The sequence below is a fragment of the Lactuca saligna genome, chromosome 2, assembly GCF_052625555.1.
Source record: "Lactuca saligna cultivar CGN05327 chromosome 2, ASM5262555v1, whole genome shotgun sequence".
In the NCBI taxonomy this organism is placed as follows: domain Eukaryota; kingdom Viridiplantae; phylum Streptophyta; class Magnoliopsida; order Asterales; family Asteraceae; genus Lactuca; species Lactuca saligna.
In genome coordinates, this window is record NC_136418.1 from 83,458,397 (window position 1) to 83,485,807 (window position 27,411).

Here is a 27,411-nt window from a genome sequence, read left to right on the forward strand (position 1 = left end):
TGGTGAATGTCATAAATGGACGCACACTGATTACCTAAAGTTGACAATGAAAAAGTTTAAGTTCTAGACAAAAATGTAAACACATAGGAGACAAATGAAGATCATAAGTTCTGATTACCTAAATTTTTTTACATTCTTGAAATCTGCTTAGAAAACATAATAAATTGTTTGTCCAAAAACATCTTAAGAATAAAGAATAGAGGAAACAAACAGCAGGGGTATTTTCATCCAACAATAGTGTAAAAATCTACTTAGAAAACACAAAATGAAGCAAAACCCCAAACTTTTTACACTTGGACAGGTAAATTCATGAAATAATCACAATATCACATAGATATAGTAGGAAAATTCGTATGATCACATTCCATGGCTGTTGAATTACTTTAATAATGAAAAGCAGTAATAGTTATTTCACCTCCAGGATAGCCAGATCCAAACTCCCTATAAATGTTTCCAGCAGTTTCATCAAAGACCCAATTTCTCAATGCTCGTTCCCTTGTCACCTGTATCATCAAATGGGTGATACTGTAATAATAGTGAGATCTATTTTGAAACACAACAAGTCGTCATTGAGTAACTGGAAATAAAATTCATATACCTTCGCGGCTTATGGGTACAACAACAACCAAGTTCCACAATTTTTTTAATCTAAGTGGGAGACGTGATACCCAAATAAGAAATTGTCTCAAAGCCATGCACATGCAATTGCTTTTTCCAATACATTGCAAGCTAATCACATTATGTTTTTTTTTGGTAATAATATCTTCAAGTTCCAAAAAAATTTGCCCAGGCCCCTTGTATGGTCATCACTTAGACATAATATTTTGATGTCCTTAATTAACGGCTTAAAATATTTTTAATTTTGTGAAAATTAGAAAAACTCCGTATTGCAAAGATCATAATTAAACACCCTGCTCCATAGATGTTAGTATTGCAAAGCTCACAGTATCAGCAGCTACAAGATTCAGCCCATCACCCCCTGCTCTGCTGGAAATCATGAAGACAAATGCAGAGTCGGAATCAGCTTCAGAATTGGAATTTCCAATTCCGGACTTTCGGCTAAAACTCCATATTGCAACAAACCACTCTTCAGCTCTTATGGATCCATCAAGCCGATCATAAGGGTATTTTCTCAACTCCATATAGTCCTGTATTTCAAAATTTTCCAAAAAAGTTTATGTTTAAATAATAACAGATGGATATACATAAGCACAGCTGACAGCTGATAGTTTTTTTATGAAAAGATAAGGAAGTAAACTTGTAAGACATCAAGTGTATGTGTCATCTGTGCAAACAGAAGAACACGGTGTCCAAACGTATGTAGCTTCTGAAGTAACTGGTCTAAGACTACCAGTTTGCCACTTGCCTGAAAGTAATCATAAAGATTTCAAATTTATTACTAACATTTTGTATGATTTTATAAATAAATAGAGATGATATATTTTTTATACCTGAACCAAGTGTTCACCGTCTTCATATGGTTCTGGCTCTATACCAGCAAAGAGGTGAGGATGACTACCTGCTTTACGTAGTTGTATTACCTGCATTAACACAAGCAATCAAATACTACTTCTCAAGTAATTTATATTTTTGGTTCCTGTACTATATTGTGTTCTTTGAATACGGTCCAAAAGGAATCTTTTTTTTTCATTTTAAGTCCCTAATGCAATGATTTATAACACTTTTTGTCCGGTCATCAAATTTATGAAAAATGACTAATTTACCCTTGTCTAATTTTGGTAAAAAAAAACTAACAAGCCATGACAAAATGTTTACCTACTAAATGTTCATGATAGTAAGCATAGAAGGAGAGATGTTGGCTTACAATATTCTCCAAGGATTGATGGCTAAAAGTTCCAGAAGACAATGCTAGAAGCTTAGGAAGCTCTCTTCTTAGTATTGACATATACACCTTCTTCTACAGGGTCACCAATGGAGCCATCCTGATAAAACAAAATGGAATTTGTTTTTTTATCTAAAGTAATAACAAGGGTATTTCGGTCTTTCAATAAAAAGGAGGAATGGAATTGACAACGAAACAAACACGCACCATAACCGTATTAAAAGGTATATGAGAAAAGGTCGAAAAATCCCCTGCTGATGGTGGGCTGAACCTTTTTGCAGGTGCACCAAGTTTCCGATCAAATTCAGGCACGCCAGGGACAACAATGTCCAAAAAAGTTAGATCAGGGGTGTTATGGTCATTTACCGGTTTTCCACGTTCAACAACTAAGTCAGCTTCTTCATGGAGATTGCTATCCACCCCTGCAGCAGTGCCAACAAAGCAGACCATAATGTCCACGAACATTTGAACCTAAGACCTCATTTAGGTGGTGTCTCGTATATGATGGAATCTGGAAAGTAATGTAATGGTTCGTTAATTTTAATTAAAATTATGTACATAAGTAAGTAATTGTATTTACATAAAATATATAAAACTCATTTTATTTCATTCCTTCCTTTTTCCATTCCATGATTCCATTGGTTATTGGTGTTTAGCTGGTGTTCTTGATGGTTGGAATGAAATCCTTTATGCTCAAGTTTTGCCCAAACAATAGCAAAAGTTGTAAAGTAAGTGTAAATTAAATATGAATTACATTTTTTTTTCATTTTTTACAGAATATAGAAGATAGAAGATAAATAATATTGATATAATTCTTTTTCTTATAATTTTCATTTTTTTTTCATTTTTAGATGATGATTAATCTGTAAAGAAAAAACTTTCCAGTTATACAAAATACGTTTTACCTAGATTTGGGTCCACATCTATATTCCAAGAACTCCACATGTCATGGCTAAAGTAATCTTTCTGAAAAAAAAAAATTAACAAAAAGAAAGTGCCACTACCATCATCGCTACCACCACTGGTGTTTTCAAAAAATTTAAACTACAAAAACACAACAATCAAAATTTAACCTGATCCGGAAGAAGATAATGCTTAATAGAACACTGCTTGCTAATGAGGTCATACTGTCGACATTCAAAAATGATAATTGGTCACAAAATATTGTTAAAATAACTAAAAAGAACAACCATATTTGAAAAGGAAGGAGTAAAAATTGGTTTGTTGATAATGTAAAGCCATATTTGAAGTAAGAAGAACTATGTTGTTAGGGCCCCATGACTTGCGACTCCCACCAATACTGATCCAAATCTCTTTTTGAAGTAAGAAGCACTGTGCATAAAGAACATAACCATGCCCATTCCTCGTTTCATACTCTTCCAAAAATCAGATATGACAAGGAAAACATAGGCAACTTGATACATCAAAGGTGCATCAAGTATAAAAAAGAACAGGGAAACTGATATTAACACTGTCATATAGTAGTTTGGTGCACTGAACACTGTCACCACATTCTTGTCCTAATATCAATCAGAAAATTATTAATAAGCCTAATAATTATCATTAAAGAGGGATAGAGGGATGGAGGGCTAATTAAGTAAATATACATGACACCAGTTGAAACCCTCCATGAATAGCTGGTGAGCTCTGGAGATGAGAGTAAGCCCATTTGTATAGTTGAAGTGAGACGCGATGTCTAGTCCGAATGTGTACCCAGCCCCATGTGGAGAGTACCCCTACCCGCATCTATCATCTGGATCCGACCTTAACAGATCACACATTGTTCCTTCATGTGGGACCTACAAATTCTGAAACACACCAATTTAAGTATTACAATTTAAGTATCACTATCATCTAAGATTGTAGAATCAAGTGTTTATGATATGTGTATACTAACTCGATCGTGCTTTTTTATAGCAAACATGGAGTCCCAACAACCTGTTGTATTAGTTCTAAGTGGAAAATCAAAAAGCGAGAAGGAATTTGCAAGGTCTTTAAAAGAAAGTTCATCCCTTAAAATCACAGATGATGTAAAGTTCCAAACCTATTTGCATTCTGAGATGGAAAAGCAATCGGAAAAAGATGAATTCAACATTGATACTTACATGGATCTTGAAATCACTAAAGAAGGGCATTGGTCCTTCAAAAAAAGATGAAAAAGATGACTACTGAAGAAGGGCTTCGTGGATAAAATTGCAATCAAGCCCTAAATTGAATAGTTCTCCATTTAAAGAAAACACAGTATAGGGCTAAAGTTGATAATTTGGAAGAAAAAAGACGAAGAACAGAAGAATATGAGGTCAAAGTAACAGAATGGAATAAATAAAGGAAAATTCTTACATTTTTCTTCGAACGGAGGGTCAATTGACTTTCAATTTTTGGTGTTAGGGCTTAGCGATTGTAAGAGGAAGAAGACAGACGTACTCTCATAAATGATGGTTGTATGCGCTTGATTTTGCGAAGGCGAGATAAAGGAAAGAACTAGGGTTTTCTTGTTATAAGTCAGGGGAGAAGCCGAGAAAGTAATTAGAGGAGAAGGGGGGAATCGCTCAAGAAGAAAAATAGGATGTCTTCGTAAGATGGAAGGGAAAATTGGTTTAGAAGCTGGTCAGACGTAATGAAATGTTGAAACGTTTGGAAACAACTTCTCCCAAATGGTTGGAGAAGATGGTCGGAGACAGTTGGCGGTGTGAGATCGGAGGTTGGGTGGTGGTGCGATGTTGCTATGAAGACCAACGCCCTAGGGCTTTTTCTTGCTAATCGGAAGAGGTGGGGGGTTTAATTTTTGGGATCCAATATAGGCGGGTGAAATCCCGCTTAAAACGCGTGTTTCATTAAAAAATTATAAAGCGACACTCTTAGATGTCACACGTTTTATGAAAGGTGCCCTCCGCATTTTCTTTTTTTCTGTTCTGACACTAATTTTAGGGAACGCACAAATGCGGTGCCCTCTATCCTTCATATTTTGCAAAACTGACATTATTTTTTAGGGCACGCACAAATGCGTATCGTCTATCAGCGCGTGTCATTGTTTGCGCGTCATTAAAGGGCTTTTTTCTAGTAGTGAATGTGATTATGTTAACCTAGTAATGTGGTAAGAATGTTATGTAGTTCATGATAAATTCTAATACAAATATGAACTTCCTTTATGATACAACTCAAAGTATACATCCATATGATTCCAAAAATATAGAGAACATCTGAATCTGACTTCGCATGAAGAAGTTATGATAAACTGAACACTATAAATCTCTGTAATAAGAGGAATTTAAAATAGACTTAGAATTAGCTATTTAAGTCTAAAATAGAGTTGTATTACTCATAAATAGCTACATGTGCATATAAAGAACGTCAAAAACGGAGTTCATATGCAAAAGTTATGGCATTTCGAAGATTTAGCTTTTAAAAACCCTAAGCTAGCTAATTCACGACGTGAGTTTTATGACGTTCACGACATTTTGTCATAATTCGGAATCTAGAAGCTGCCAGAGGATAAGATCCAATTCACGACGTGAGTTTTATGACACTCACGATGTGAGGAGTCACATGGCCACCTTCCGAAGCTAGGGACGCAAATGGCAAGTCTACGGAGTGAATTAGGCAGACTCACGACGTGAGTGTCATAAAATCCTACTATAAATAGCAAGATCGACCCATTCACTTCCTTACACCATTTCTCTTCTTCCTCTCTTACTTGATGAAGCCCTCTTGCATCCCGAGCCCCAACGAACTTACACGTTGACTGTTTCGCTTAGATATCATAAAAATCACGCTACTAAGGTGAGTTTCCTGGTCCCACTTTCTAATATTTCGGGGGAAAACGCATGATAGTCATTGTATATATGTTATTATTATAAGATAGTATATTAGTATCCAGATCGATAGTTATAATAACCAGGATATAGTTATTTTGTATCTGAAAATATACAACTATCGTAACGTTGTTAACATGTTATTGTTATAGTAGTATATTAATGTAGATCTTGAGTTATACTTAGGATTCTATATATATTTTGTGTGCGATATAGTTCTGAAGTTATATTCGGAAGTTTTATATGTTAAGTTATGTATTATGTTGCAATTAATAGTTTTATGTCAAGATAAAACTAGATATGTTATATGTTGTTATTATTAGTTTTATGTCAAGATAAAACTGGATATGTTGTTATTGTTAGTTTTATGTCATGATAAAACTAGAAACATTATATGTTGTTATTATTGGTTTTAGGTCAAGATAAAACCTGGTTTTTACTTCAAGATATAGTTGTTATACTGCCTAAATATTATGAAATTAGGAGTAATGTTTAAAAGAAAAGTCTAGTAACTTAAGGTTTTAGACATGAAAATGCTTTTGTTGTTAGAGCTATAGGAAGCCGTCGAAGTCTACATGAGTAATTGTATTCATCAACTAAGATTGGGGGATCTTAGTGGAAATCCTCTGAACTGTAACCTTTAATCCTGTGTGAGTGAGGAAGTCGTGTATAATCAGTATACGGGCTGACCACCCCACTTGTGACTGTTAGCTACAGTCAACCAAAAACAAGTGATGAACTATCATTTTATTTGTTATTATTCCAGCGTCGATGAAGCGTACGGTGTTGTTTCTCATGTTAAATCATGAGTGTATTTGTTCTCATGGTAAATCATGAGTGTATTGATCTATCAGAGCTATTATGTCATAGCAGCGGTTACAGGCTCATGGTAGCAAATTGTAGAAACATTATACCTTGTCATATACAAGTATTAATGTTAAGTATAAGTTTCCCCCTACTTATACCTTAAGATTAAGAAATGTTTTGGTTTAACACTTAATTGATAAGTATACAATTATACCTAATGCTGGAGAGTCAAAATGATACTTTCAAAACTATACTTTTGAATGTGTAAAAATGTATTATTTTATGGAGTCAAAACCTGTGGACTGAACAACTTTATGTTGACGTATTTTAAAATGCATGTGTTTTCAGGAACTTGAAAAGCGGGTATGTATTCGAACAAGAGAAGTTTTGCTAGTATCTTTATGTTCTTTAAGAAACATGTCATAGTCGGATATTATGTAATAGGAAAAACAATAATGTAACTTTCAATCATCAATAAAGGTATGTTCTTTAAGTATTGTTCAATGTATGCTATATAACTGTGATACGAAAAATGACGTTACAATACTCGGTGTTTCCGCCGACGGCCGGGGTTTGAAATTAAGGCCTCTTCTTTCCATTTCTCTAGTTCATCAAGAACATTGAACTTCACTGTAGTGTGAGTAATAGTATAACACATACTATTACGATAAACTTTCCTGCTAAGTGCATCAACAACTACATTGGCTTTTCTAGGATGATACAGGATTTCACAGTCATAATCTTTGATCAGCTCCATGGTTCGTTGTTGTCTCATATTTGAAGTTTGCTGATTGAATATGTACTTTAGACTTTTGTGGTCGGTAAACAATTGCCATTTTATACCAAAAAGATAATGTCTCCAAAGTTTTAGGGCACATGCCACTGCAGCGAGTTCGAGATAATGAGTGGGATAATTCTTTTCATACTCTTTTAGTTGCCTTGAGGCATAGGCTATCACTTTACCACGCTGCATCAAGACACAACTAAGTCCTAATCTTGAAGCATCTCTATACATGGAGAAATCATTATCACCTTTTGGAAGTGATAAGATTAGAGCTTGAGTCAAAATATATTTTAGGGTTGAGAAATCTTTTTCTTGGACTTCACCCCATTCGAACTTTGCTTCCTTACGTGTAAGACTAGTGAGAGGTACATCTATATGAGAAAAGTCTTTTATAAATCTCATATAATAACCCGCGAGACCCAAGAAACTGCAAATTTTGGAAGCATTACAAGGCGCTTCCCAATTCTGAATGGCTTCGATTTTAGTAGGATCTACGGATACACCATCACCATAAATCATATGGCCGAGAAATTGAAGTTGGCGAAGCCAAAATTCACATTTCGAGAATTTAGCATATAGTTTCTCCTTTTGAAGAAGTTCTAATACCGCATGAATATGAATGGCATGATCAGATTTAGACTTAGAATATATTAGAATATCAATGAATACGATGAAAAATTTATCTAGCATTGGGCGGCATACCCAATTCATCATATCCATGAATACAACAGGGGCATTTGTCAAACTGAATGGCATAACAAGGAATTCATAATGCCCATATCGAGTACGTAAGGTAGTCTTCAGTACATCCTGCTCGTGTACTTTCAACTGATGATAGCCAGATCTCAAATCATTATTTGAGAAATAATTAACACCCTGAAGTTGATCGAACAAGTTATCGATGTGAGGTAGTGGATACTTGTTCTTGATAGTCACCTTATTTAACTCATAGTAATCAATGCACATTCGCATCAATCTATCCTTCTTCTTGACAAACAATATTGGATCACCCCAAGGAGAGGTACTTGGTCGAATGAAGCCTTTGTCAAGTAATTCCTGCAGTTGGATCATCATTTCTTTCATTTTAGATGGCGCAAGACGATAAGGAGTATTTGCAATTGGAGTAGCACCAGGTACAAGATCAATTCAGAATTCTATTTTCCTGTTTGGAGGAAGTCCAGGAAAATCTTCAAGAAAAACATCAGGATATTCGTTAGCAATGAGAACATAATCTACCGTGTTCTTTTCCTCTTTTGAGATATTAACGGTGTAAGCTAGATAGATAGAGCACCCATTCACTATGAATTTACGAGCTTTTAGGAAAGAGATTCTTTTTATGTTTCTTTGTTGACCATAGACATAAATAGGATTCTCCCCTTCAATAGGAATACGTACTATCTTTTCATAGCAAAAGAGTCTGCATGGTTCTTCGACAACCAATCCATGCCGATAATAATATCAAAGTTGGGCAAGGAGATAGGAATCAGGTTAGCAAGAAATTTATAACCTTCAATTTCTATGACACAATTCCTATAGATTTTATCAGCAAGTAATGATATACTTCCTGCAGTATCTACGTGAAATGGTGAGGATACTAATAATGACCATCCATTCCCACTTATCCACACAAATCCGAGAGGTTCAGTTGGGAGCCCTAAAACCAGAGAACATGTTGAATGAAGCCTTGAGGGGAATGGATAAGAATCTTGAGATCAGAGGTGATGGAGTCTATTGTTTCATGGATCGAATCTAGACCCGAAAGTTCGAAGGTTTCAGGGAAGTTGTCATGAACGAAGCTCACGAGACCAGATACTCTGTTCACCCAGGTTCGGATAAGATGTACCTCGATCTCAAGATACTATATTCGTGGCCAAACATGAAAGCCGAAATCACTACCATCATGGACAAGTGTCTGACTTGCATCAAGGTAAAGGTCGATTATCAGAAGCCCTCAGGTCTGCTCTAGCAGCCTGAGATACCTGAGTGGAAATGGGAGATGATTACTATGGATTTCATTACCAAATTACTCAAATCTCTGAGTGGGTACAATACCATTTGGGTAATTGTCGATCAACTGACGAAATCCGCTCACTTCCTACCAATTAAAGAATCATTCAAAATGGAAAGACTCACGTGAATCTACATTCAAGAGATAGTCCGACTGCATGGTGTACCTGTGTCCATTATCTTCAATCGAGATAGCAGGTTTACCTCAAGATTCTGGCAGTACCTACAGAAGGCTCTTGGAACTAAGCTAGACATGAGCACGACTTACCATCCTCAGACAGACGGGAAAAGTGAGAGAACTATCCAGACCATAGAAGACATGTTAAGAGCATGTGTCATCGATTTCGAAAAGTCGTGGGACACTCATTTACCCTTGATTGAGTTCTCGTATAACAACAACTATCATACCAGTATCAAGGCTGCCCGTTCGAAGCCCTCTACGGTCGCAAGTGCAGATCCCCTCTGTGCTGGGCCGAGGTAGGGGACACGCAGCTAGCCAAGGGTTGAGTCCCCGACAGTACTCTCACTGGTCCTGAAATCATCTATGAAACCACCGAAAAGATCATTCAAATCCGAGAACGACTGAAAACTTCATGAGACAGACAAAAGAGCTACGCCGATAAACGACGAAAACCCTTGGAATTCCAGGTTGGAGATCGTGTCCTGTTGAATGTCTCACCCTGGAAAGGCATGATACGCTTTGGAAAGCATGGGAAACTGCACCCAAGGTACATAGGATTTTTTGAGATCCTCGCTAGGATCGGTCTCGTAGCCTATAAACTCCGATTACCCCAAGAGCTCAGCAACATCCATCCTGTATTCCACGTCTTTAATCTTAAGAAGTGCCTATCCGATGAAACCCTTTTGATTCCTCTTGATGAGATCGAGATCAACGAAAATCTGAACTTTGTGGAAGAACCAATCGAAATCATGGATCGAGAGATCAAACGTGCGAAACAAAGCCGCATCCCAATAGTGAAGGTTCGCTTGAATGCCAAGCGGGGACCCGAATTCACTTGGGAGCGCAAAGACTCGATGAAGCAGAAATATCCACATCTCTTTCCAAATCCATGAATTCTATCTTAATTCTAAATTTCAGGACGAAATTCCCTCTAACGGGGGGATGATGTGACAACTTGAAATTTATTCCGTCACTGTAACCCATTTCCGTTAATAAAACTCGTTTCTATTAAATTTTTCCGTTAACATTTTGAATCAGGAAAATTAAATTGAGACTTTTATATTAACTTCATAAATGTCCAAACAAATTAGAAACACGTGAAACACGCTCGATATCCCTTTGAAAAGTTTTTGGTTACGACCAGGTCGGGTTACGACATTTAATCGGGTACGACCATAAAATCCGTTTAATGTCGGGATCAGGTGGATCCCCACATGGCCACAAACTCAAACCCTATATAAGGGTTGCGTTGCCTTCAATTGAGCTCTTTTCCCACCCTTAAAACTCTCTCTCTCTCTCTCTCTCTACTCTCTCTCTACAACTCGAAGTTTGATAAAAAAAAACACCCCTTTCAAGCTCCAAAATCGTAAGTAATCCCTCCTAACTTGTTGTTTAGCTTGGTATACATACAAATTCATGATTAAATCATTCAAAAGCCTCAAAATCATGTGTTTACGGCTGAGGAACACTCCTCAAAACCGTAAACACCCATAAGTGGGTTTTGAAGTCCCAAAACCCCTCCAAAACCCTTCTAATGCTTACCTATGACTTAGAAACTAGCATACATCAACTTAGAACCCCAAAATCATGTCTTAGTGGGAGTAAACATGAGTTCACGACCAATGAATGAGAGTTTACGGCCAATGAATGTTCTTGGGCCGTAAACTATCTTAAAGGGTGCAAAGTTGCCCTTTCTTCCTTCCTTATGCCTAGAACTCAAAATAGAATCAATCACCATCGAAGTAGGGACCTTAAACATCAAAGAAACCAAGACCTTACAGATTTTACGGTCGTAAACCCCCAAGGAAATGGTCCTTTGGCCGTAAAGTCCCTTAAGGAGGTCAAATGGTGCCCTAATTTCCCTCCATGGCTTGTATAAAGGACTAGAAACATGTATGCTTAACCTAGAACCATCAAAGCATGAAATGAAGGGCTAAGTATGAGTTTACAGCTCTAAACTCTATGTTTACAGCCATGAACTCCCTTAAAGGGTCCATTTGAAGCCCTAGTCACTTCCTATGCCCTAGAATTGAACCTAGCTTAATTCCCCAAGTGATATAAGACCTTTGAGCAACAAAAAACACCCCACCCTTGAGTTTACGGTCGTAAACTCATGGGGGATATGGTCTTTGGGCTGTAATCTACCCTAAGGGTTTACACTTGAAGATTAAACTCCTTATTAAGGCCCTACACTCCTTATATGCAACCCGTATCACTTCCAACACTTGAATTAAAGTGTTTTCATGCATCGTAGTGTATTATCTTACTTAATTAGTGGTTCGATGTCTATTTAGATACAATTATGTATCACTTCATGTTACATAGGACCCTAGCGCCCGTTCAAGCCCTAAATTGACACTTAGCATCCTATCCGTCACATTCTCGTCTGGTGAGTTCATACCCCTGCACCTTTTTCCGTGTTTTTCATGTTTACAGGGGGGAATACAAGCAAAAGTATAAGGGAATCTTGTACTCAAAACTTATTATTTCATATGATATGTTACATGTTCAGTATGCTTTTAACGCAGAAAACCATATTGCCAACCGTTTAACTTGTAGAATTAGTTTTCAAACTAATTGTGAAACTCATTATAAAATGTTATATTTTATATTTCACAAAGGATTTCATTCCATTCATAAAATAAGATTTTTCATATGATTACTTGTAAATTCCTTATTCTTAAGATTGGAGACACGTCTTCGGTAACACTCCACGGAGATACGTGAGTGGAGGACCGACCTTGTAACCATAATCTCCTGGAGGGAGAACGTGACTTGTGTGTATAGATCTATATGGGGCTGACTACCCCGCACCTTGCTGCTAGCTACAGTGGGACCGACAGGTTTACGGGTGACAAAAGTCATAAATGATACTGGCCCCGTTACGCACCATATCCAGTTTATCATATGGTTATAGAACTCGCAACTTAGATAATGAAGATTTACTTTTAGTAATAATGAACCTAGTGACCTAACCTCAAAGTAATACATGTTTTGATTACTAGAGGGTATCAATAAGACCCTTAGGATTTAGTTCACTACCTACTTATTAGTTTTATATACGTGTTAAAACTAATGTACTTTTCAAGGATTACCAAGCTTTTAGGGAAACTTCACTTAACAATACAAGTATGGTAGATACTTGTACACTTCATTCTGGATCGATAACCAACGACCAACTTTTAAGGAAAATAAGGGTTTTTCCTGGGATAACTTTACTTTTCATGAACAGGCTGTTTAACACATGAATAAACAAACTACTATTATAAGAAAATATGGGATTTTCTTGGGAAACAACTTTTCATAAAACCAATAGAAACTTATTCTTTTACCAGAAACAAACTGCTTATGAACTCACCAGCTTTTTGCTGATATTTTAAAACTACTTGTATTCTCAGGTTCTCGTTAGACAGGTATCATGCGTACTTTTGGAGAAGACGAAGCGGATAGAAGTATCGTCTTTACTTTTGTTCATACTGATGTATATATATATATATATATATATATATATATATATATATATATATGTATATATATAAGATGTATTTCCTTACTTTCAAACAAATGTAAATATATCTATGTAATGTAATGGTTGTGTTTACTATGCTTGCTATGTACATTGGTTGTGATACTTTACATGACATCCTCCACCCCGGAACGTTTCCGCCATCGGTTTCCGGGTGTGACACGAGGTTGCGTGATCGCTTTCACTTGAAGGCAGTTGAAGCCTCATGAGGTGAATTATCCGACATATGACTTAGGGTTGGGGGATATGTGATAACGTTTGTTTTATGCATACATTTATGAAGTTTTATTATTATTTTATAGTATGTTCTTATGTTATTTAGAACTAAAAAAATACTTAAGACGCTTTGAAATGTTAAATTACAGTTAAAATGGGAAGTGGAATGCAAAAGGAGGAGAAAGGAGCTAAAAAGACGCAAAAAGGATGTTGTTGGACAACTTGACCCATTATCAGTGTTTTGGCCATATCTCATGACTCATAACTCCGATTACTGAGATTCAAAATGTTCTGAAGACTAAACACAATTTTAGATGAATTTCATGTTTTAAGAAAATATTGATTACAAACTAAATCGTCAAGTTTAAAAAAAGCTCGCCGAGTTGTGTAGAAGTTTTGCGATTCTTGACGCTGACTTGGGGAATACAAGATTTTGATGAAGAACTCACCGAGTTGGTGTCCAGACTTGTAGATTTGACCCTGAAAACTATAAATAGAGCTAAAATTTAGCCCTAAAGAGAGATCTTACACCCTAGATTGATTCCTGCGATTATAAACCCCCAAGAAATCCTTTTGAGGTCTAGGAGACAACTGAAAGGTTGTTAAGCTGACAGGAGAGAAGATCTGAAGGATTGGAGAGCTGATTCATGCCAAAAATCATTTGGTTCGTTTTTCGGACCATAATTAACATTCCAATGTGATTTTTATGGATATACATTCTGATTTGGGTGTTAAAACCCTTGCTTTATGTTTATGATTAGATGAAACCTTGATTTTGTGGATTAATTGCTATTTGTGCTATTTTAATTGTTTTATTTGTGTTTAATTTATATTGTTAAGCTTGTTAAAAGATCCTTATGTGGTAATGATAATTATTTTCTGTTACTTACTAAGTATATTGAGTTGTATGAACATTTGCTTCATTGCTTGACTCTTATGATTTTGATGACCATCAAGATTGTAAGCCTAGTGTTGTGAACATAACCTAGGGTTAATTAGAAAATAAGTAAATTAATGTGTAAGCATGTGTGATGACCAACCACATATGATTTAATTGAACCAACCAATTTGATTAACTAGGATTACAAGTCTTACTTGATTCGAATTGAACACTAAGAAACATGTTAGTTTAATCAACTGATCACTGCTTGAATTAACTTGTTTGCTAAATGATTAGTAATAGTGAACATGAACCTAATCATTTTATAAATTGGTGAACATGAATAAATTAATCTGCGTGTGCAATTATCTATGATTTTGAGATGTAATTTGTCTAAACCAAAGTACCTAAATAGATTTGTCTTCGGTCAGTTTATCAACATTTATTGTTTATTTGATTGTTTGAGATTTAATTCCATAAAACCTTTCTTTATTGCTTTCATGTGTTTCATGTAATGTATTATCAAACATTCTAAATTAATTCACTGCCATTTCTCTTGTGTTCGACACCCTTGCTTATCAAAGTTATACTATATTCGATCGGGATCACTACCTATAAGGTGTGGTTTAGATGCGATAAACTAGGAATTATAAATAAAAAACCAGTACATTAAATATTCACATCAAGTTTTTGGCGCCGCTGTCAAGGAACGGTTTTCAATTAATTTGGTTTATTTGAATATTCATTATTTTTTTGTTTTTATTTTTATTTTTATTTTATTTTCGTTGATATCATGTCGCTTGTCTGGAAGGTTTTTGTTGTTATGCACAGGAATTTGTGATCATATGCATTGCTTGGTTTTACTTTTTTCATGGGTCTCGAAATTGCAAGCGATTAGGGAATCCTTGACTTGTTTAGTCTACTAATTTGGTGATTTGTCCAACTTAATCCATGAGGCGTAGTATAGCAAGGCGTATCTAGGTGGTTAAGTGGAAGACCAAACTCTTGCTACTCTTGTTCTACTTTTTAGTTAATGGTGCAAAGAAACCAAAGGAACTAGTCTGATAGGTCGCGAAAGTTTTTGTTTCCACAAATCACCTCTTGAATGCAAGGGATTTAATCAACAGTTGTAGCTTGATTTTGACGAAGACGAGTGATCGTGATATCCTTTTTAGTTATTTTGATTTGCTATTTTTTTAGTTATTTTAGTGAGTTTTTATTTTATTTTTAGTTTGCTTAAATTATGTTTTCCATGTTGATGCTCTTGATGTTTTAGATATATCTAGAAAATTTACCCTTCAGATACTTCGAAAAATTTCAACAATTGGGGTTAAATGCTGATTTCTCACGCAAAAAAAGTTGTGAAAGAGTTTGAAGCTGACAATTGAGAGCCACAACTTTCAATAAGTGTGGGGTGCGTGTCCGTTTCGTGAGATTTTATTATTTCAAAGCGGAGTTTCTAACTATACATTGATTCCTATGACATGAATGAGCTGTTCCCATGCCATGGAGTTTTATTTTGATGCGAAGCAGAATTATTGTCCTGGTTACCACGACATGGTTGCACTTTCCTATGTCGTGGGGAGTTTTTCATCGCAAGAAGGAAGATGCCATTGTAGATACCATGACGTTGTTAACACTTACCACGTAGTAGCCACACTGTTATTTGTGATACATATTTTTCCTCACTCGATGACATGACGTGAAGTTTTTGATTTTATTTTCCAACACATTCAGAAGTAGCAGTTCAAGTTTCCAATTTTCAAGCAATTTATGGAGCAACTTTTAGCAGCCCCATTCGATCTTGCCACTACTACCCGAGGGGCGTATGTTACAAGTTTCACTCTTTAATTTATGTTCTTTAATTGTTTTAGCATGAAATGAGGACATTGCATCAAATAAGTGTGGGGTAGGGGGTCGAATATAGGAAAACAAGCATTCTGATTAAAATTTTGAAAAATGACTAATGACTAGGATTTTCAAAAATTATTAGAAAGATTTGAAACAATAATTTAAAATTGAATCTACTGAAAAAATTGTTGCGTTGAGATCTAGGTTGCTAGCGTTGTGTGGTACAATCCGATGCGAGTTTCAATGTTTATTCGAACCAATATATGTTATAGTGTATTTGTGGCTTCCCTATTCTGGTGAAATCATGGAAAAAAAAACACAACCTTGCTTAGTTTGAGGGCTGCAATATGTTTAGCATCGTGTACCATAAATGTATCTAGGAGAACTTATGTAGTCATTGCACATTAGACTAATATATCTAACCCCAAAGGGTTAAATATTAAGTTCCCTTTCTTAAACATATATTTTTCTTAGGTTTTTAGTTTTAAGTGAAAAAAAGTGAGTTATGAAAAAAGAAAAAAAGAGAGAAAAAAGTGAAAAACAAAAGTTGTGAAAAAAAGTTGTTGTTGAGTGAATAACGACTATCAAAGGATAAAGATCTTGAAGAAAGTGAAGATCTTAAGCTCAAGCCCAATCAGCCCCCTTTGATTCTGAAATCGAAACACAATGACAGATCATGGAAGGAGAAGTATTTCTTTGTGAGGTGTGATTCTATTATCGGTGGAGAGTTTTTTTCCTAAAACTTGGCCTAAAAATGGTTGGGTTCGTTTTTTGGTTTCGATGATCCTAAAATATACCCTTCTTATTTCGTTTGTTTGAATGCAGGTTTGAAGTTTGAGGAAGCTTTTTCTGAAACTGAAGATACCGAGGCAAACGTCGCAGGCTTTCTTGCTCTATCAGCTGGTGTTAGGACGTTCAAGTGTGATTGTGCAAATCTTCAGAAAGGTTTATCCACGACTTCTTCCATGGATATGGGTTAGGATACTTTTCAATTTGTTTAGTTCAATATTAGGATCTTGAATTTATGAGGATCCTTCATGGTTTGCTGGATCTATAACTACTCATTCCAGTGCTCACTTCGCTTTAGTTGATCTTGAGGATGACACGTCTAGTGGTTTGCTCGCTGTGAAGAAGGAAAAGATCCCACCTTCTGCTCCCACCAAGAAGACCTAGATTAACCTTCTTATGAAACCTTCCTCATCTTGTAGGAGAAAATCTTATGATATCTAGGATCTTGAGAATCTAGGGAGAGACGAAGCACTAAGGAAGCTGATTTCTTTCTCCCAATCTATAAGTGTTTTCGTGTTCCCCTTGTTTAAATTTGATTTTCTACTTATGGTTGCTTTTTACAGGTGGATGATCATGTATCTCGTTTTAATGAGGATCCCAAGTCAAAGCATGCTCAAATAGATCATTCCTTGAGGGAGTAAGAGGAGATCAACAAGAGCTTCTACAGCGGTGGAGATGTTCAAGGAAAAAGCTAAAAAGGAGGAGGAATATGTAGCTGAGATGGATGAGGTCATAACTGAGGTGAAAGTTAGTGTTGCGGTGGCTGTTTTGGGATAAGAATATCAAGCTTGCGGAGGATCAAGAGAATACGGGATCCTAGAATGTGGCTGGACGGCATGAGGCCCTAACCAAGTTGAGTAGCAATCCTGTGAAACCTATTCAAGATCCTACATTGCAGATGAAAGAGGGAAGAGAAGGACATGACAGAGGTGGTTCTGGGTGGTGGCGATTAATCATTAATTTAAGATTGATTTAGTTTTTAAAAAATAATTGAATGGATTTGGGTTTGTAAGACAATATTACTATTTCCTTCTTCTGTGGGGTTGGTGGGCAACCCTTTCAACTCTATGGTTGTTTTATACTTCTTCGCATGCTTGATTAAATAGCGTGCTTGTAGCAGTAAGATTTTTGAGGATTCTTATAACTAGGACCCTAAAGAGTTCAAGATTTACGACAAGAATTCGTAAGATCTAAATAACCTAAAAGTAGTTAGTAACCCATTTAGGATCTCAAAATAGTTGAGATCTATTTAGGATGGTAAATCTTCAATAATCCCATAAGAAAGATATCTTTAAAAATAAGGTTAGATAGAATCTGATTATCCTTTGTCTTTGTGGCTTTTAGACTTTAGAGAAGTTTAAAATTCGTATGGTCTTTGAATTTCTCATATGATAGGATCCATGCTTTAGGAGTTCATTAGTGAGTATCCTTGATTGTCTTCAACTTTGTAAACTTTAGGGAGGATCCCACCTTAACAATCAATTGGAAATGACTCCAACTTGGAAAATAACTGAGGGAAATTGTGTTTTGCAACATGATAGTGCTGTTGGATATAGTGTCTAAGTCCATAACTATATTTGGTATGTACTTGACCCGACCCGGCATGGTCCATTTGGGTTGCACTTCACCCGAACATTTTATGGATAATATTTGAGAATAGTACAAGTTATGATTTATTAATATATTATAAGTTCTAATATATTAATATAAGGTCATATTATTTAATTAGTATTGATCTATAATTAATCTAGGATTAATTTAGAGATCAAAGATATTACTAATTAAATATGGGCTTCTATATTTATTTAGTGTGGGCTAATGCTTATTTGGAATGGGCTAGGCTTGCATGGAAAAGGCCATTGATACTCCATGGAGCCTTAACCCATGGATCTCATGGAAATGAAGAGACATGGGTATTAGGGTTTACATGGATGTAACCCTAATCCACCACACTATATAAAGGAGGCTTTGGTTCTTGAAATCAGACTAGTTGACACTTGTTGAGGTGAGGGCCGATTTCAAGATAGTAGTGACTATTCTCTCAAAGTTCCAAGTTTGTGGTGATTTGTGATTTCCATTTGAGGCATTCACACTATTGGTGCTAGGCTCTAAAACTCCAAGCAATCAACTACTACTACAAGGTAAGTATTTCTACTAGCTTTATTTGATTCATGTTCCCCATGCCATGCTAGTTAGGATATGAACCTTGGAAAAATAATTATTTGCATGTATCTTAGACAAACATAGATCCAAGGTTTATTAGGGTTGCATGTACACTTAGGAAGTGTTAGAATGCTCAAAACCCATCAATGGTATCAGAGCCTTGGCTTGTTTGTTTGATACTTGATGAAAAATAGTTGAAAAAGTCGAAAAACTTGTTGTTTGGCTGATGAAATCGCCGAGTTCATGGGGGGACTCGCTGAGTTCATGTGTATCTTCAACCTTCTCGACGAGTAGGTTTATGCACTCGATGAGTAGGAGCGACAAAGTGCAGATGTTCGACTTTAGTTGCTGGCAATGGACTAGAAACATTACCCTAAAGTGTTTTGGAACTTGAAAACTCGTTTTAGATGGTGTAATGTCATTGCTAATCCATTTACAATAACTTGTTATCAAAATTACAAAGGTTTATGTGTAATTATTGATTCATGAAAGTGTTCATATTCATGTTCTTGATCTTATGATATTTAGATGATCATAGGAATTATTTTTAACCTATGTGGTAGTTTAATTCTTGGTCATAATGTGTTTTAATGGAGTCCATAACTTGTCCTCAAGTTATGGAAAATTAAAAGTCACTTTGATTAAAACCGTTAAAAGAACACAAGAGTTAGAAAAATGAAGAGTCTTCATTTTTATTACTATATTTAACTCATAAGTTACAAGAAATGAAAAGTTTTGAAAGTTTACAAAACTTGCCCTCAAGCTTTGGAACAAGTAAAGTCATGTTAAAACTTTACTTCCTGTAACATACACGTTTTGAAATCGTGTTTTAAGTAAATAATATTATGAAATATTATGTGAATTTGAATGTCGAGTTCTAACAGATAGTTTTTACTAAGAAATGAAGTAAAACTATGCTTATGAATCATTCAGAAAGTATTGGAAGTCTTGTGAGATTCCAATCAAATGTAAAATAGCGAAATATAGCGAAAATATAAAATTTGGAATAAGTAAAATTTTATTATTGAAAGTTGTAGATAATCTCGTTAGAAACATTTAGGCGAAAACCTCATCGAAATCTGAGTTATTACGAAGAAGTTATGACCAAACGAAGATCCGTGATAAATCCGGAAAATGCTTCGTCGCGTAAAAATTTAGTTTTCGATAAACTAATTTTTAGCCTTAGAAATGTAAATGAAAGTTGTAGAACTCGTGAAAATAATCAACTTTCATGTAAAGACCGTTTGAATCTGACTTCGTATGAGGAAGTTCTGATTTTTCGAAGTTGCAGCTTAGCAGTAGACTGCTAAAAATTCGAATTTTAGATCGAGTGATTTTTAGCCGACACAACATGAACGAGAATTGAAGGTCTGGTCGTTAGTAGTGCAATGATAAAAAGTCGGACGAAAACGGACGTCGGATGAAGAAGTTATGAATTTTTAACGGATTTTCCTGTCCCGGTCTGTTAAAAATAATAATATTAAAATTAAAGTCAAAATTAGCTAACGAAGTCTAAACGAAAATTTTAGAGCGTAATTTTAGCTACGCGTGCATATAAAGAACGTCAAAAACGGAGCTCGTATGCGAAAGTTATGGAGTTTTGAAGTTTTGGCGCGAAAACCGAGAAATTTCGCATAGGTGGCTTCGGCCACGTCACCTCGCTTAAAAGATGCCACGTGTCCGAAATTGGTGAGTCGTGCGAGCCACGTGTCAGATTCTGATTTGACCGAAGGGAGGTCCAATCCGAGGCTCGCATGTGGACCGAACCTCGCACCCTAGCTCCGAGCCTCGTACATGGTTATTACTCCGCGGTCCAATCAACGAGTGCCACTGAGACTCTCGCATGTGCTGACCACCTGCGCACCGAAGCCGACGTCGGACACACACCTCGGTCCAATAAGAAGCTGCCAGCAAGCCTTCGCATGCGCAGCCCACGTGCGAGCCCTCCCCTGCGAGCCTCGGATCTTCGCCACCTGGAGGCTTCTCAGCCGTCAATTCAGAAGCCTCGCCCCTATATATCGAAGGGTGCGAGACCTCCCGGGTAACTTTGAAGAATTATCAATTTTAACCCCCTAAACCCATATTTCTTTCATCTTAACATCCCGCAAAGCCTCAGTATCGATTGTAAAGCCCAAAATACTCCACGAAGTGCCCAAGAAGCCCAGAAAATTTATCTTTTCGGTTTCGAAGCTCTACCTTCGCAGAGCCCAGTTTTCAAGAAAACTCCCGGTTTTCAACGACGAAAGTCATATTTAGAGCCGAAGTACTGCCCAACTCAATATTTTAGCCCCCGGTTATTTCACGTTGAGTTTAATATATAGAAATAATTTTATGTTATGTGTTATATGTGCTACGTGCTTTTCAGTGTTATTATTCCGGGTTATTTTCCCGGGTTATTTTTATTTGCTATTTTTAATAGCAAAGAAATACCTTTGACCATGTGATCAGTGAAAGGGCTTAGATTCACGTTGGTATTGGTATGTAGCCTCTGGCCATGTGGAACATGTCTCCGTAAGAGAATGAATTCTATTCTATGGTAGTGGCAGAAGGTTAGATGGGGCTATAAGCCTGAAATCTACCGAAATGTTAATCCGAAGTTGTATATCTTCTGTGCCGTTTGGGCTAAAGCTTTACTGATATATATCAAGCATGGAAATTGTTATGTCTCATTGATTGTATATCTTTAAATCAAATCAATGATTGATATGGAATGTTTGTCACATGATTCACATATGCCCTTGTTGTTCCTTGTTCCTCTTTGCTTCTGTGCTATTAAAGTATATATATGGCATAACGTTATATTATATCTATTATTGAACTCACTAAGCGTCACCGCTTACCCTCTCGATGTTTAACAAATTGCAGGAGATAAACATCCAGTATAGTTATATACTGGTAGAAGATTTTTGAATAGTTTGAAATTATTGTATCGATAGAAGCTTATGAATAGTTTGAAAGTATTGTATTTTGCACTCCCATATGTATAAAACTATAGAATCCTGGGAAGTTATGTAATATATAACACTTTAAAATAGTCGGTTTGTATCCAGTAGTTTGTAATCTCTTTATCAATGTAAAATATTGGTTTCATGAATATGCAAGTAGCATGTTTTGGAGTAACTATATTGTCGAGTATGAAAGTTTGGGTCTTTCATAAATACGAAAGTTAGGGTCTTTCAGTTCCAGCCCTTAGAATTTTAAAAGTTAAAATTCAACCGTTATACTTATAATATTATAAGCTAATATATATATATATATATATATATATATATATATATATATATATATATATATATATATATATAAGATCAAAGTCGTCTTACCACTAGTACGCCTCATTCACGAAGCTAGTCTATAAGGTGGGTATAAGGTTGTTGCCTATAAAATCGCAACTTAATGGGTGTCCACTCTCACCCACCACTTGCTTGACTAGTGGAGGGTCGTTAGCCGAACAGGTAAGACAAGGACTTATAAATTCTCATTAAAAGTATGATGATTATTATAAAGTAACTAAATGTTTTATTAAATTCCCAATCTTAGTTACTTTAGGAAAAATGTGAATAAGGTGCTAATCCATGAAATTACACTTTACACTTTGTCTAAGTCGTTAGTGGATCGTGTGTGGTTAACCGATACACTAACTTGGACTTAACAAGGTAGGTAAAGGGTGACTTAATATTTATCATAGTATCGATGGAGCGTGTGTGGTTAACCGGCACATTGATTGAGGGGTAATTTATTAAGGGTACCAAGTAATTTGCATGGTTACTTCACACCTCGTTTTGTGATCCTTGGCATCCCAGTCACAAAACTTGGAGGGCACACTAGAGATTGAAACATGCCTTTGAAAAGTTCATTGAATCTCAAAAGAATCTAGGAGTTTCTAAGAACCAAATTAAATATTTAATGTTTTGACTTTGGTGAAAATTGGTGAATCATCATTCACCTACCTTTCAAATATGTTATTACTTAGATTACGACATACCTCTTCTAAGTATAATATATTGTGATTGGGTCCTAGCCTTAATACTACATTTGGGTGTTATATTAAGGATTATTCCTATTTCTAAACTAAACGTTTCTTCTTCTCAGATGTCTGCAAACACTGCTGCTTCTAGCTCTAATCCTAATGGCTCCTTTTCTCTTATGAACTTCTGTGGGAAAGTCACTTTTGATGGATCCAACTTTAATGAATGGATCAGAAACATCAGAATGATTACTCGCTACGAGGCCAAGGAATATGTCATCGATAAGGAGCTTAAGGAGATTGATGAGACAATTGCAACTCCTCAAGAGATCACTGAGTTTAGGGCACATGAAAGGGATGCCACGAAAGTGGCATGCATCATGATGGCCACTATGACCGCTAATCTCCAAAAATCCTATGAAGATTTCTACCCCTATGAGATGCACCAAGACTTGATGGAAAGATACCATCAAAGTGATCGTCAAGAGAGGTATGAAATCATCTCCTCTATGATAACAACTCGCATGAAGGATTGTGAACCCATCACGGGCCACATGCAGAAAATGCAAAGATTTGTGGACCGTTTGCTGAAGCTAAGTGTGAACTTCCCTGAGGAGCTTGCAATAGATATAATTTTGCACACCTTACCTTCATTTTATGATCAATTCCGCATGACATACCACATGAACAAGGAAGAGGTCGCTCTCAGCAAACTTCAAGGACTCTTAAAGACCGCGAAAAGTGGTCTTAAGGGTAAGGCGATTGTTACTCCTACTCCTACCAACTCCGCCCCTGTCTTGGCAATCGGGAAAGGATGAGGGAAGAAGAGAAAGAGTTCTTTGAAGGGTACCAACGTTAGGACCCTTGATGGCTCTTCTTCAAGTGGAACCAAGAAAGGTTTCATCACTCCTTCTTCCGACCCAAAAGAGGTTGAATGCTTCTATTGCCATGAAAAGGCACATTGAAAGTGGAACTGCCCAAAGTACCAGCAAGATGTGAAGGATGGGAAAGTTAAACCCAACCATGCAGGTATTTATACTATCATTTCTAATAACTCACCCCATTCTAAATCTTGGGTCCCTGATACCGGTTGTGGTATTCATATTTGTTGTGACTTGCAAGGACTAAGAAGAAGTGAGAATGTGGAGCAAGTAAGGATAAACTTAATCATGGGGAATAGGATATTTACACTTGTCACCAAGATTGGAGTTTATACTTTTTCGCTATGTAGTGGGTTAAATTTAAATTTGAATAAATGTTGTTATTCGCCAGAAATTGCAAGAAATATTACTTCCTTTCATGCATTGTATAAACAAGGGTTTACCTTTTCATTTAATAATGAAGTTGTGTAACAGCCCGGAATTTTCAGGTATTTGTTTTGGATTTATTTATGGAAATTATGAGTGGACTCGGCGAGTTGGAGCCCAGAATCGCCGAGTAGGATCGCGGATTTGGGCACGGGTTCGCGTCCGGACTCGACGAGTCCAAGAGTAGACTCGGCGAGTCCACGCTGTGTGGTGAAACCCTAATTTTCGGGGTTTGCGGCCTATTTAAAGGGCCTTATGGCCGTCATTTGTGCTTACCCAACCCTTAAAGATAAACCCTTGTGTGCTTGAACATTTTGAGAGAGAAAGGAAGCATTCTTGACCCTTGTGTGTGTCATTTAGCAAAGAAGGAGAAGATTCTAGGCAAGAGGAAGCAAAAGAGGTTGCTATTCTATGGATTTGAAGCTTAGATCATCAATGTAGAGGTATGATTTCAGATTACTTTCTGTTTTGTGATGAATAATGAGATCTAGGGTTTCTTATGGACATTTATGGGATGATTTGATGCCAAATAGTTCCCTTCTCGTGTTGAGGCTCTAGATCTGGATCCATAGAGGTCCAGAGAGCCTCATTCATCAAGCTTTATGTATAGCAATGGAGTTTATGACCTTGGGTTGTAGTATTTGAGACAAAAACATCATTTATGGTCACATAGAGATTGTATGTGCATCAAGATAGTGACTTTACGTGCCAAATAAGCTTGGAAGGACTGGATCTATGGGTTAATGGACTGGATATGACCTTATGAGCAAGTTTGAGTCATTGCATGGCACGGACTCGCCGAGTCCGAAGAACAGACTCGGCGAGTAGTATGAATGTTGCCCGACCACACACCGAGTGGTCTTGCCGAGTTGGGGAGGGTGGACTCAGTGAGTAAGGGGGAAATTAGAGTGGACAGGTGGACTGAGTCAAGCTGGACTCGCCGAGTTGTTCCTGAGACTCAGCGAGTTGAGTCGTGGTGGCCCCACAACTCATGCCAGGTGGAACTCGTCGAGTTAGGAGGATACTCGACGTGTCAAGGGAGGATTTCAGGGAAATCAGTGTATACGCTCAGACTCACCGAGTCGCTATTGTGCACTCGCCGAGTCCGGTCAAAGTTGACCGTTGACCAGCGTTGACCTAAGTTGACTTGTTAAAGAGTAGTCAACCTTAGTTGGGAAAGTGTTAATTAGAGATGTATTGTGATTTAGGAGGACTTTAGCTCTGGGGATCGAGCACTAGTGATTTCAGGATTCACGACTTACCGAGACGCGAGGTGAGTCATCTCACTATACTTTACCTTGAGTAGGTAACCAGAGTTATGTGATAGAGTGTTTGTAAGCTATGTATGTTATGTGTTGTACTGCATTATTTCTATGTGATTTATGCTGTGCATGTTTACAGCGTTAGAACCTGAGGGTTCACAGAGTTTGGGTGCACGGACCCACAAAGTTATAGCCTCGAGTGGCTAATATGTGTTATATATGGTATTTTGGGGAACTCACTAAGCCTTGTGCTTACAGTGTTAATGTTATTGTTTCAGGTACTAGTGACGACCGTGGGTAGGCGCCGGTTTGATCCGTACACACACACGGAGTTTATACATCTGTGATCTTGGGATTTTGTATTTACTTGAATTGGATAATTAAATATGGTTGTTTTATGAATATTAAATGAATTATGTTTTATGAAAAATTCAAAAAATTTGTCTTGAAATTTACAGTGTTACAAATTGGTTCTATTGATGCTTTCTTTAATAATGTTCTTTATTTTAAAGCATTACCTTGTGATGGCGTGTATGAAACATTATTTTTGTGGTTTATTACTTAGGAAAAATGACAAAGTCACCCTTCACAAGTTCTTGTGAGAGGGGTGAAGGTTTGTTGGACCTTGTACACACGGATGTGTGTGGACCATTCAAACATGCCACAAGGGATGCTAATCGTTATTATTTGACTTTTACTGATGATTACAGTAGATATGGATATGTCTACTTAATCAAGCATAAGTCAGAGACTTTCGAAAGGTTTAAGGAATTTAAACAGGAAGTCAAGAATCAATTGGGCAGGAACATTAAGATGCTTCGATCCGATCGAGGTGGTGAGTATCTTAGTTCATAGTTCCTCGACTATCTTAGGGAATGTGGGATTGCCTCACAATTGACACCTCCCATGACACCACAGTTGAATGGTGTAGCTGAGAGGAGTAATTGAACCTTGTTGGACATGGTTCGTTCCATGATGATTCGAGCTTCGCTACCAATCTAATTTTGGGGGTATGCCTTAGAGACTGCCGCCCATATCCTTAATCTAGTCCCTACAAAGAAAGTTGCCAAAACTCCTCACAAGATGTGGACTGGTAAAGTACCTAAACTAGACCACATCAAGATTTGGGGTTGCGAGGCTTTTGTGAGACGCGAGACTCATGATAAGCTAGAACCCCGAAGAGAGAGGTGTATTTTCATCGGCTACCCACAAAGATCCTTTGGTTAACTCTTCTACGGACCTAGTGATAATGTGGTCTTTATAGCAAGAAGATGAGTCTTGAGAGAGAGAGAGAGAGAGAGAGAGAGTTTATAAGCCAAGGAGATAGTAGGAGGCAAATTGATCTTGAAGAAATTCAAGAGTCAAGTGGTGAAGGAACTTCAACCGCTAGCCCTCAACTTGAGGAGGAAACTCCTATTGAGCCAATTGATGAATCTGTACCTCTGAGGCATTCCAGGAGAGTTAGGAATGCACCTGAGCATTACTATGGTTTGCATATTACTGCAGAAGGTGAGACACTTATTAGTGATGTGACACTAGTAGGTCTGGATGAACCTAACAGCTACGAGGAAGCCATGGTATGCCCCGAGTCTGCTAAATGGAATGAGGCTATGGATAGCGAGATACAATCCATGTATGACAATCAAGTTTGGAACTTGGTTGAGAATGTACCAGGTCGTAAGACTGTAGGGTGCAAATGGATCTTCAAGAAGAAGACCGACATGGATGGTAATGTACACACTTATAAGGCTCGACTAGTTGCAAAGGGTTTCTCTCAAATTCCTGGAGTGGATTATGATGAGACCTTTTCTCCAGTAGCCAAGATTAAGTCTATTAGGGTTATGTTAGCCATAGCTGCATTTCATGCCTATGAAATTTGGCAAATGGATGTCAAAACCGCTTTCCTTAATGGAAAGTTGAATGAAGATGTTTACATGAGTCAGCCAGAAGGTTTTGTTAGCAACTAGTACCCTAATAGAGTGTGTAAGCTTGAGAAATCCATTTATGGATTAAAGC